Here is a 13,609-nt window from a genome sequence, read left to right on the forward strand (position 1 = left end):
GTACATTTTAGTGATGTGAGATAAAGTATGTGTTGTGGCTAAACCTATTTTCAGAGACTTAGCAGCACCTGAACTGTTGAAAAAGTGTATTCACGGAAAAACTCAAAACCCCAATGAAAGTGTAAATAGTGTTATATGGTCGAGAATCCCCAAGACTGTATTTGTTGGAATAGAAACACTTCACTTTGGTGTGTATGATGCTGTTGCGACTTTCAATTATGGCAACATTGTAAGGTGCAAGGTATTTAGAAATATGGAAATGAAGATAGGTTCTAACATGGTACGAGCGATGCTTGCTTTAGACAAGGAACGCCTTCGGGCTGCAGACAGGGCTGTAAAGAGTCTAGAAATACAAGCAAGAGTAAACAGGAGGAGGAACAAGAGGAAGCTGGAGGAGGAATTTGCAGAGGATGAAGATAATCCATCCTATGGACCTGGAATGCACTAAAAAGTTAATCCAATCTTTGTCGCTCGATTCCCAAAACTTTTATTTTCTCATACTAATTACATGTTTTCTAAGGATCTTCCAAACATATTTGTTTCAAACTTTCAGTAAATGTTACACAGTACCTTCTGCATAATTTAACACAGCCTTTTTCCAAAAAACTGTATATTTTTGAATATATATGAATAAAAAATTGCATAAATGTTGTGAATTTTCATTACAATTGAAAAAAAATCATCTTTAATAACTGAACTAAAATTTTGTAAAATCCCTGAGTTAAGTTGTAGCCCATATTCCAATAAATAATCTGTAAAATGTTCAACTTCCTACCTCAAATACTTTGTGAGGAAAGATGTAATTTATAAGCGTTATTTTAACATTGCAAGTATAGGGCGTTCCGGAGCCCCTTAAACCTAACTAACCTAAGGACATCACACAACACCCAGCCATCACGAGGCAGAGAAAATCTCTGATCCCGCGGGGAATCGAACCCGGGAACCCGGGCGTGGGAAGCGAAAACGCTACCGCACGACCACGAGCTGCGGGCTCTCCGACCCAACCGGGAATCGAACTCGGGCCCTTAGGATTGACGTTGTCGCGCTGACCACTCAGCTACCGCTATGCATTAACTTGTTACAGCTTTTTGATCGCTGTATACTTTTTGGATTCTCTTAAACATAACTCAGGTAGTAAAACGTATAAGTATTCCCTTTGTGTATGCAGCAATTAAAGCTTATCTGTTACTAACGAGATGCAATTCCTTTTTCTGTTGCAGGTGAGCATCAAAGACTGGAGCTAGCGGATATTTGACGTAGCGGATCAAGGTACTGTTTAATGACATCTGTTTCTAGCAGCAAACGTGCCTTGACACACTGGTATTTTGTTGTAGCTGCGATGCCAAGTGTCGCTGAGGTGACATGGTTGACGGAGTCTGAAGCGTGAGAATTTCCTGGACTTTTGTGTAAGTTGCGATTATGTTAGTTATCTGATCTACCCATCTAATCTACAGCATACTTCTGTAACACCACATTTAGAAAGCTTCCATTCTCTTCTTGTCCAAACTATTTATCGTCAGTGTTTCACTTCCATACATGGCTTTACTCCATACAAATACTTTCAGAAACGACTTCCTGACAGTTAAATCTATTCTCGATATAAACAAATTTCTTTCTTCAGAAACACTTTCCTTGCCATTGCCAGTCTACATTTTATATGCTCTCTACTTCGACCATCATCAGTTATTTTGCTCCCCAAATAGCAAAACTCCTTTACTACTATAAGTGTCTCATTTCCTAATCTAATTTCCTCAGCATCACCAGAGTTTATTCGACTACATTCCATTATCCTCGTTTTGCTTTTGTTGATGTTCATCTTATGCCCTCCTTTCATGACACTGCTCTTCCATGTCCTTTGCTGTCTCTGACAGAATTACAATGTTATCGGCGAACATCAAAGTTTTTATTTCTTCTCCATGGATTTTAATACCCACTCCGAATTTTTCTTTTGTTTCCTTTACTGCTTTCTAAATATACAGATTGAATAACATTGGGGAGTGGCTACAACCGTGTCTCACTCCCTTCCCAACCACTGCTTCCCTTTCGTGCCCCTCGACTCTTATAACTGCCACCTGGTTTCTGTACAAATCGTAAATAGCCTTTCGCTCCTTGTATTTTACTCCTGCCACCTTCAGAATTTGAAAGACTATATTCCAGTCAACATTCTCTAAGTCTACAAATGTTATAAACGTAGGTTTGCCTTTCCTTAATCTTTCTTCTAAGATAAGTCGTAAGGTCAGTATTGCCTCACGTGTTCCAATATTTCTACGAAATCCAAACTCATCATCTCCGAGATTGATTTCTGCCAGTTTTTCCATTCGTGTGTAAAGAATTCGCGTTAGTATTTTGCAGCCGTGACGTATGTTGCTTAAGAGAATCATAACCGGTGATGAGACGTGGGTCTACGGTTATGATGCTGAGACCAAGCTTCTCCAAGACCAAAAGAAGCTCGTCATGTCAGGTCCAACGTCAAAACTATGCTGATAGTTGTCTTTGACTTTGAAGGATTAGTCATCATTAATTCGTGGCACAGGAACAAACTGTCAATCGATGGTACTATCGGGACGTGTTGCTACGCCTGCGAGAAAATGTGAGAAGGAAATGGTCTGAAATGTGGCGAGACAATCATGGCTTTTGCCTCACCACAACGTACCTGCACATTCATCCCTGTTGGTGCGCGACTGCTGCACGAAAAACAAAATCACAGTGCTACGTCTCCAGACGGCCGCGCGGGGTAGCCGAGCGGCCTGAGGCGCCTTGTCACGGTCAGCGCGACTCCCCCCGTTGGGTGTTCGAGCCCTCCCTCGGGCATGGGTGTGTGTCTCGTCCTTAGCGTAAGTTAGTTTAAGATCAAGTAATGTGTAAACTTAGGGACCGATGACGTCAGCAGTTTGGTCCCATGACACCTAACCATAGAATTCCGAAAAGCTCTCCAGACGTCGCCCCTGCGGCCCAATATCGGGCCGCTGTGACATCCGAATGCTCCACAAATGGTCCCATACATATTCTATTGGGGACAGATGTCAGCATCTTGCTGGTTACGGGAGTACCTCAACATTACTCGGACACTTCATACAGACACGTGTCATATGTGGACGAGCATCATCCTATTCAAAAATGGTACCACGATACTCTCACACGAGAGGTAACACACGAGGACAAAGGACGTCCGTGACGTATCGTTGTGCAATTAAAGTGCCCTAAGTGACAATCAACGCTGTGGACTGCAACCCTGACGATGAGTAAGCTGGCCGTCTTACTTGCATTCACTCCAGCATTGGGCTACAGAGACTTCCGAATGCCCCACAAGTCTGGATACTGCTCGATTCGAGCGAGTGGCCAAGTGGAAACACACAGCGACACCCGTCTGAAACACTGTGTGTCGTGTATGACGCTGTGTGTTTAGCTTGGCAGTAGCCGCCTACTTTGGTCATTCTTCCCCTAGGGGTTGAGGTGACCTCTCGTGGGGTCGGGGGACATTAGTAGGAGAAAGAGTCCTGGCGGTTCAAATGGCTCTGAGCACTATGGGACTTAACAGCTGTGGTCGTCAGTCCCCTAGAACTTAGAACTACATAAACCTAACTAACCTAAGGACATCACACACATCCATGCCCGAGGCAGGATTCGAACCTGCGACCGTAGCAGTCACACGGTTCCGGACTGCGCGCCTAGAACCGCGAGACCACCGCGGCCGGCAGTCCTGGCGGGGGTGTAGGAGGAAGGAAGTGATTGGTGGACGCAGCGGATTGGTGGAGTTGTGTTGTGCACCAACAAGTGGTGTACCGTAATGCTGGACGTGAGTATAACCTGCCGCCTAGATGACGCAGTCTGACTGAGGTGCTGTGTTCGGCCAACGTTACCACCTGGCCTGTTTTCTGCTCATTCGTCTGCAGCGTGCCCATTATGGATGACTGATTTGTTTCTCGTGGAACTGGAATTATGTACCACACGGCGGGCTGGTTTTGAGGGTGCTTATTAACGAACGAGAATTAGGTTGTGTGTGCCGTGCTGTATGAGCAGGTCGCGTGTGGATATTGATACTAACTAGTATCCATAAACCAGCTTCGTGCCCTGTTATTGTTTAGAGAAGCGCCGTGTTTATGCGTTGTGCGTCGCTCGTGTCACGAAATTTTTACTCTGGATAGCTGATGTTAGTATGAACCAAAATTACTAATGTTGTGTAGGACGACAACGCACCGTTTTTTTAACTGCGGAAACTTGGCGCCACACGCTCCGATTGGCCGTGGGATTGCCCTGTTGCCAGGCGCTCTGGACAACGCATGACCGCGAATGCTTTGCCTCTCTGAGATCGCGGTGTATCCAAGGCGGCCCGCACGCTCGGAGGTAGCGCGCCAGCCTTCGACTCTGGGGCAGAATCCGCCGGCGTGCCGGCACATCCACTGTAGTTTCGTGATAAGACGAACCGGGAACAAACCCGCCAACAGCTGTTAGTTAACGTACAGAAAGTCTTTTACAAATTGTGTCGGCCCTGAAAAGGGCCTCTTTTGTAGCTAGGGCACTGTTTACTTAAAGCAGGTGCTCTAACTGGCGACACTCTGACGCGACACAAACTTGATGACGTCGGTGTTTTGCCGAACTCTTTCAAAGATTCCTGGCATTGCCGTGATGTGATCGGCGGCATATTGAATGCAATCCCTTGACACCTCTTCGTTTCTAGGTGGTTCGCGTCTGGGTGGGTGAACTAGATGATTGAAATGGCTCTGAGCACTATGGGACTTAACATCTGAGGTCATCAGTCCCCTAGAACTTAGAACTACTTAAACCTAACGAACATAAGGACATCAGACACATCCATGCCCGAGGCACGATTCGAACCTGCGACCGTAGCGGTCGCGCGGTTCCAGACTGAAGCGCCTAGAACCGCTCGGCCACAGCAGCCGAGCGGGTGAACTAGAACCTTGAAGAATCCCCAGAGGAAAAATCCAGGCGGCGTGACATCTGGTGATCGCGGGCGCCATGTCCTACGACCACCTGTGCCAATTACCCGGTAGTCGAAGAGTTCATTTAAATATCCGCGCAGCACGACTGTTATGTGCGCGTCCCCCATCATGCTGCAACCACATGCTTAGCCGTATGTCCATGACAACATCTTGCAGCAAGCCGGCCGGGTAGAGTTTCTTGTAGAAAGTGAAGGTAATTTGCCCCGGTAAGCCGAGGAGGTAGATGGACCGGCTCAACCAGATGGCACCCACAATGCCTGCGCAGATGTTGAGCGAAAGTCGGTCCTGATGTCCGTGGACGTACGTGACGTGAGGATTTACCTTGACCAGTAATGAACGTTTCGAGTTTTGTAAACGCGTTCCGAATGGAAAGTGCACTCGTCGGTAAACAACACAATGGCGGGGAAGTCGTGATCTCCGACACGTCGCAGAAGCCACCGGCAAAACCCTAGCCTGTGTTCATAGTCCGCCACAGGATTTAGGTCTTGGAGAGGGTGGAAACTAAATGGATGCTGGCTCCTTCAAAACCTCCCAGACTAACCGACACGTGACCCCCAACTGCTCGAGTACTTGTCGTAGGTGCTTCCTCGAAGCGGTCGAGAACAGTCTCTCTATATGGAGCATCCTGTCGTGTTCGAAGTCTTACAGCATTACCATAATATTCCACTAACGAGCCTGTTTCGCCAAGTCGCCGGTGAACTGCTGTCAGCGTTTGCGGGTGTGGGTGGCGTCTTGCTGGGTACCGTTCCTCATACAACCATCGAACTTCATGCGCAGTACCGTCCATAAACAAAAACCATATCTCTTTGTTCTTCTAACGAATACTATGCCGCCATGCTTATTGTACGACTAAATCGCAGATGACGTGTGTGTGTGTGTGTGTGTGTGTGTGTGTGTGTGTGTGTTCCGAAGCGAAGCTTACGTCTGAATGCCTCTGACGTGAGGTGCAGACAAACAATAAGACCTATTCGACACGTGTGTGTACCACGTTAGGGCAGTGACGGGAAGAGGGCCGTTCGTATGTGTGAACCGACAACCATAGCGCTGCCCGTCAGACGACAAACGGCAACACGGCAATCCCACGGCCAATCGGAGCGCGTGGTGGCAAGTTTCCATAGTTCAAAATTGGTGCGGTGTCGGCCTACACAATATTAGTAAGTTTGGTTCATACTGACATCAGCTATCCAGGGTTAAAATTTAGTGACACGAGCAACGCACTACGCATAAACACGGCGCTTCTCTAAACAATAACAGGGCACGAAGCTGGTTTATGAATACTAGTTAGTATCAATATCCACACGCGACCTGCTCATACAGTACGGCACACACAAACTAATTCTCGTTCGTTAATAAGCACCCTCAAAACCAGCCCGCCGTATGGTACATAATTCCAGTTCCACGAGAAACAAATCAGTCATCAATAATGGGCGCGCTGCAGACGAATGAGCAGAAAACAGGCCAGGTGGTAACGTTGGCCGAACACAGTACCTCAATCAGACTGCGTCATCCAGAAGCAATCTCCACGTCTAGGCGGCAGGTTATGCTCATGTCCAGCATTACGGTACACCACTTGTTGGTGCACAACACAACTCCACCAATCCGCTGCGTCCACCAATCACTTCCTTCCTCCTACACCCCCGCCAGGACTCTTTCTCCTTCTAATGTCCCCCGACCCCACGAGAGGTCACCTCAACCCCTAGGGGAAGAATGACCAAAGTAGGCGGCTGCTGCCAAGCTAAACACAGTGTCATATACGACACACAGTGTTTCAGAGGGGTGTCGCTGGGTGTTTCCACTTGGCCACTTGCTCGAATCGAGCAGTATCCAGACTTGTGGGGCATTCGGAAGTCTCTGTAGCCCAATGCTGGAGTGAATGCAAGTAAGAGGGCCAGCTTACTCATCGTCAGGGTTGCAGTCCACAGCTTTGATTGTCACTTAGGGCACTTTAATTGCACAACGATACGTCACGGACATCCTTTGCCCTCGTGCGTTACCTCTCGTGTGAGAGTATCGTGGTACCATTTTTTGAATAGGATGATGCTCGTCCACATATGACACGTGTCTGTATGAAGTGTCCGAGTAATGTTGAGGTACTCCCGTAACCAGCAAGATGCTGATATCTGTCTCCAATAGAATATGTATGGGACCATTTGTGGAGCATTCGGATGTCACAGCGGCCCGATATTGGGCCGCAGGGGCGACGTCTGGAGAGTTTTTCGGAATTCTGTGGTTAGGTCTTATGGGACCAAACTGCTGACGTCATCGGTCCCTAAGTTTACACATTACTTGATCTTAAACTACATTATGCTAAGGACGACACACACACCCATGGCCGAGGGAGGACTCGATCCTCCGACGGGGGGAGTCGCGCTGACCGTGACAAGGCGTCTCAGGCCGCTCGGCTACCCCGCGCGGCCGTCTGGAGACGTAGCACTGTGATTTTGTTTTTCGTGCAGCAGTCGCGCACCAACAGGGATGAATGTGCGGGTACGTTATGGTGAGGCAAAAGCCATGATTGTCTCGCCACATTTCAGACGGGCACCAACAGGGATGAATGTGCAGGTACGTTATGGTGATGCAAAAGACATGAATTGTCTCGCCACATTTCAGAACATTTCCTTCTCACATTTTCTCGCAGGCGTAGCAATACGTCCTGATAGTACCATCGATTGACAGTTTGTTCCTGTATTCAGGTGCATGACCTCACATTTTGAACTATTCAGAGTCAATTGCCACTTCTCGTACCATACAGATATCTTGTGCAAATTATTCTGCAGTTGGTTTTGATCTTCTGATGATTTCACTAGACGGTAAATGACAGTATAATCTGAAAACAATCTAACATTGCTTTTCACATTCCCTCCTAAATCGTTTATGTGGATATTGAACAGCAGAGGACCACTAACATACCTTGGCGAACGCCAGATGTCACTCCTGTTTTATTGGATAACTCTCGTCAGTTACTACGAACTGTAATCTTTCTGACGGGAAATGGTGAGTGAAGTCACACGACAGAGACGATGCTCCGCACGCACGCAGTTTGATTATTACTTCCTTTGTGAGGGGCGGTGTCAAAGGCGTTCTAGGGATATGGAATCGGGTTGAGATTACCTGTCGATAGCACTGATTACTTCGTGTGAATAATTGTGTTCGACAAGAACGTTATTTTCTGAAACCGTGCTGGCTGCGTGTCAAAACATCGCATTCTTCGATGTATTTCATTATGTTGGAACACAGTACATCTTCCAAAATCGTACTGCAAATCGAAGCCAGTAATTGTAATTCGGGTCTTAGTTCTACTTTATTTCTCGTGTACAGGTGTAAAAACAAACAAAACACTTTGTAGTTTACTTTAAACTACAGTATTACTAAAATAAAATAATCAGATTACATTTATACCATACCAGACATTGTGTAGGGGCAAAGCCGTCTGTGACGTCACGCTCAACTTAAGTATCAGTAAAATACACACATCAAAAAGTTTTGCATCACCTCGGTTCCGAGAGTTCCGGAAACTGTACAGAATACTGGAATAGAGATCAATGTAAACATCATCTCCCCCCTTTTTATTGACCATGAAAACCACACGTTGCGTGTTTTACCGCCATACAGCGACACCTTCAGAGGTGGTGGTCCAGATTTCTGTACACACCGATACCTCTAATACCCAGTAGCACATCCTCTTGCATTCATACTTGCCTGTATTCGTCGTGGCGTACTATCCACAATTGCATTAAGGCACTATTGGACCAGATTTTCCACTCCTCAACGACGATTCGGTGCGATTGCTGGGCCACGTCGACCATAAACAGCCCTTTTCTTTCTATCCCTGGCATGTTCGATAGGGTTCATGTCTGGAGAACGTGCTGGCCACTCTAGTCGATCGATGTCGTTACCCTGAAGGAAGTCATTCACAAGATTTGCGCGATGCGGGCGCGAATTGTCGACCACGAAGACGATTACCTCGCCAATATGCTGCCGATATGGTTGCACTATCGGTCGGAGGATGGCAGTCACGTATCGTATAGCAGTTACGGCGCCTTCCATGACCACCAGCGGCATACGTCGGCCCCACATAGTGACATCCCAAAACATCAGGGAACCTCCACCTTGCTGCACTCGCTGGACAGTATGTCTAAGGCGTACACCTTGACCGGGTTGCCTCCAAACACGTCTCCTACGCTCATCGGCGAAGAGTTCGTGATGCCAATCCCGAGCGATCCGTTCAGCATGTTGTTGTGCCCATCTGTACGGCGCTGCATGGTGTCGTGGTTGCAAAAATGGAGCTCGCCATTGAAGTCGGGAGTGAAGTTGCGCATCATGCAGGCTATTGCGCACAGTTTGAGTCGTAACACGACGTCCTGTGGCTGCACGAAAATCATTATTCAACATGGTGGAGTGGCTGTCAGGGTTCCTCCGAGTCATAATCAGTAGGTAGCGGTCATCCACTGCAGTAGTAGCCCTTGGGCGACATGAGCGAGGCATGTCATCGACTTTTCCTGTCTCTGTGTATCTCCTCCGTGTCCATTGTTTAACTCCGAGACGCCTGGACACTTTCCTTGTTGAGAGCCCTTCGTGGCACAAAGTAACAATGCGGACGCGATCGAACCGCGCTATTGACCGTCTCGGCACGGTTGAACTACAGACCACACGAGCCGTGTACTTCCTTCCTGGTGGAATGAATGGAAGTGATCGGCTGTCGCACCCCCTCCGTCTAATAGGCGCTGCTCATGCATAGTTGTTTACATCTTTGGGCGGGTTTCGTGACATCTCTGAAGAGACGAAGGGACTGTGTCTGTAATACAATATCCATCTGCAAGAGTTCTGAGAACTGGGGTGATGCATAACTTTATTTAAGTGTGTATAATAAGTTTACTGTTTTTTTTATCGATACCAAGTTATGATGCTGACAGCGTTTAAAGAGACCCAACAGCTAAGGTCATAAGCCAACTGCTCTTCCATCCCCACCCTTCAGTACACAAGCAGTGTACCCAATGTGTCTATGTATAAAGTATATTATGTGTACAAGTGTGAGAAAGTGTTCTACAGGTCTGGGACGAAACACGGGAACCAGCCGTGTATTCACCCAGTGGGATGTGAAAACCGCCTAAAAATCACAACCTGGCTGGCGCACCGACCACCCGTCGTTAATCCGTCTCGGATGTGGGGGCGTTAACAATCCCAGACTGTGCCTCCTAGCCAATAATGCCATACCATTATTTCATTTCCACCGCTATCATGATGAGGAGGAATCATTCAATTTATCCTTCACTAGACTCTGATAGTGTACTGCAAATTCTCTGTCTTTCCTGGTTGTAATTACTAAGGCCAATCGACGTCCACTAGATGCTGGGCCAAGGCGTGTAAAACTTGTTATCTTCAAGTTTTGTGCTGGCAGACCACCTCCGGGATACCACAGTATAGCAACTGGCATGCAGACAGCGGTTGCTAGATTGAGGCTTCGCCTCTCCAGCGGCCTGGAGTCCGGCGGCGCTGGAGGCTGTCCCGCGCTCGGCTCGCGCCAGCGTCCAGTGAAAGCGCCTCCCCACTCCAGCAGGGCCTTGCGTAAGCGCCGGCTAGTGGTCAGCGTCATTAAGATAAACGCGCCAATCATTTTCCTCTCACCTGTCACGCCGGCCTCAGAGCGCTCGCTCGTCTTCTCTTCCACCAGAAGACCACATTCTTTAAAGTGTCACATCTGAGGAGAAACGATTTACTTGACATACCACAGTTTGGACTGCAGAAGGATTGTTAGGCAGACAATGCTGTGTATATACTCACTCATCACACATTACTAGCCTTAAATGATAAAATATCGCCAGCTGGTATTTCTTGTGATATTTTAAAGGCGTTGGAATGTGTAGATCACTATACTGTCTTAGAAAAACTCAAGTTTTGTGCAATTGATGGCTTTATGCAGAGCTGATTTGAACCACACTTAACAAACAGAACGCAAAAGTTGTGCTAAAAATTCAGTGTTGTTGACGTCGAAAATTGTAGCGACTGGGGACAAATCACGCAGGTGTCCCACAGGGTTCAATTTTGGGTCTATTGCTATTTCATTATTTTAATCGTGGCAGCGACAACAGCTACCGTTACGAAATTGTCCCGAATGAAAAACAGCCCACAGTTGCACTAAATTATGTTTATTTTAAACCTTGACCATGGTTTCAGCTATAATAATAAAGCCTTCTTCAGAAGTCATACACACTAATGAAAAATGTCTTAGCCCAGCGGCTGCGTCAAGACCAATAAAATTTAAACAGACATAAGCCTGTTTCGAACATAAGTAAAATTACATATGGCACCGTATGTCCTCCGCCACCATCTCTGAGGTGTGTATGACTTCTGAAGAAGGCTGTATTATTATAGCTGAAACCATGGTCAAAGTTTAAAATAAACATAATTTAGTATAACTGTGGGCTGTTTTTCATTCGAGACAGTCTACTGCCATTTCTTATACATGTGAATGACCATCCACTTAAGTCAACAAGCAGAATTGGTACTTTCTGCAGAATATAGTAGTGTTATGTCAAATCGGATTAGAAAGAAAGCAGCAGAAGACACTGTTAATGGTGTTTTGCGAATAATCGTCAACTAGTTCATTGAAAATGGACTGTCCTGGAATTTTGAAGCAAACATTCTATTCAGTTCTGTACAACAAATAGTTATACGAACAACTGATGTAGCCCATAAGCAGGGGTCACTTGGATGTAGACACTGTTGAAAATTGGAACAGGACGAAACATATCACTGAGCTTCTCAAACAATTAAGTTCAGCTACTTTTTCCCTACGTATAATTTCTAATCTTGGAAACAAACGGATTGACGTTCTGAAACATTTAGCACACTTCCACTTAATAATGCTTTATACAGTAATATTAACAGTAACCGTTTGAGGGTGAAGAGACTTCTCGATTCTCAGTCCCCCAAATGCGCCAGTTTTGCTTATTAGATTAGATTAGATTAGATTATAAATGAAATAGGACGACAACAACAAGGCATGCACGCATGCGCATTTTAATTATCATCATGCCCCGCGACAAACCGTTCAGATGTTACGACGATTTTGTTCCATACAGTTCAGTAATTGTATCCCTGTACAACGTAATATCCACATCAAAGAACAAGTAGTCACCGATACATTAGAGTAAATGTCTAAAACAGAGGAAGTCAATCTTTTTTACCTGTTGCCCACTTTCGTATCCCTGTTACTAGTAGAATTTTCGGAACGCCCACTGGTTCCACAGTAATGGTGATTTATAAAACAGGGAACTAACTATATACAATAAGTTTGAGAAAAGGTTGCAGCCAGACGAAGCACTACCCTCCTGCAGTGTGCGAGTTCCGAGATGAACGCTGTCCAGGACGGTGGGTAGGCTACAGTTCATCAGCACCGCCAGCTCCCTCGAAGCGGCCACCAAGAAGTCCTGCTCTCGCCACATGTGACAACTGGTTACGGGTAGCCATTAAGCCACATGTATCTGCAGATCGTTGTATTACGAAAAAAATGCACAACGCTATTGAGGATGCATTTCGCAATGAAACACCGTACCTGCTCAAAAATATGTCAAGAAGAACATGGAGGCGTATGGAAATTTGTTTACAACGTGATAGGGAACACACCGGTATCTTGGACACTTAATACATATTCCTGAGGGTATTTTCGTTCTTTAGTTGCAACTACTTAAAATGCGTGTTTTTTTTCACCGTATGCGTTTCGCGTAATTGAGGTAAAGCGTCGTCAGTGGTCTGTTACTAAAGATGTTTACAAATTTGGTTTGTTTTTAAGATCGAAAACCAGCGTGGGATTACCCGAGCGGTCTCAGGCACTGCAGTCATGGACTGTGCGGCTAGTCCCAGCGGAGGTTCGAGTCCTCCCTCGGGCACGGGTGTGTGTGTTTGTCCTTAGGATAATTTATTATAAGTAGTGTGTAAGCTTAGGGACTGATGACCTTAGCAGTTAAGTCCCATAAGATTTCACACACATGTTAACTTTTGAGCATTTAAGATCGAAAAACTATTCGTTAACGATGTGTTACTTTTTATTTACGATGATTTCCGCTTGGTTCCTCGCCTCCATAGGGAAATGCCATCAGCTACCACGTCTGTGGTGTATTTCTAAAATAATTGTAGTCTAATTTTTAGTTGCTCTGCAGAACTATGTATTTCTTATGTTTCAGAGAGGACATTTTCTCGCACACGACTGTTTTCTGTTTATTTTTATAGTTATTAAGTGTGTATTGTGGTTTCTGTTTTGTAGTGTTGCCAACGTAGCATTGTCACTAGTTTTTTGACAACGCTACAATACACAAACCGTAATACACACTTATAAGAATAAAAATAAACAGTAAACAGTCGTGTGCGAGGAAGTGTCCTCTCTAAAACATAAGAAAGCGTAGTTCTACAGAGCAACTAAAAATCAGACTACAAGTATTTTAGAAATACACCAGAGATGTGGTAGGAGACGGCATTTCGCGACGGAGGCGAGAAACCAAGACGAAATCATCGTAAACAAAAAGCAATACATTGTTAACGAACTGTTTTTCAGTCTTAAAGACAAATGAAATTATAAATACCAGGGTTGGAACTTTAATAGTGGCAACTATTTATTTACAGCTCATACAAAATAGATGTTTCAAAGTCTT

The 13,609-nt window shown here is 45.7% G+C and overlaps 1 protein-coding gene across 1 annotated transcript in view; it reads left to right on the forward strand.

The window, feature by feature from the left end:
• The window catches only part of LOC126106533 (uncharacterized), a 439,607-nt gene that overhangs the window by 119,555 nt on the left and 306,443 nt on the right, over positions 1 to 13,609 (forward strand). The window contains exon 2 of the mRNA XM_049912858.1: positions 1,221 to 1,269. The gene's annotated coding sequence lies outside the window, so the exon portion shown is untranslated. The remainder of the gene's footprint in view (positions 1 to 1,220; positions 1,270 to 13,609) is intronic.

The sequence above is a fragment of the Schistocerca cancellata genome, chromosome 10 (genome assembly GCF_023864275.1).
Source record: "Schistocerca cancellata isolate TAMUIC-IGC-003103 chromosome 10, iqSchCanc2.1, whole genome shotgun sequence".
Lineage (NCBI taxonomy): Eukaryota > Metazoa > Arthropoda > Insecta > Orthoptera > Acrididae > Schistocerca > Schistocerca cancellata.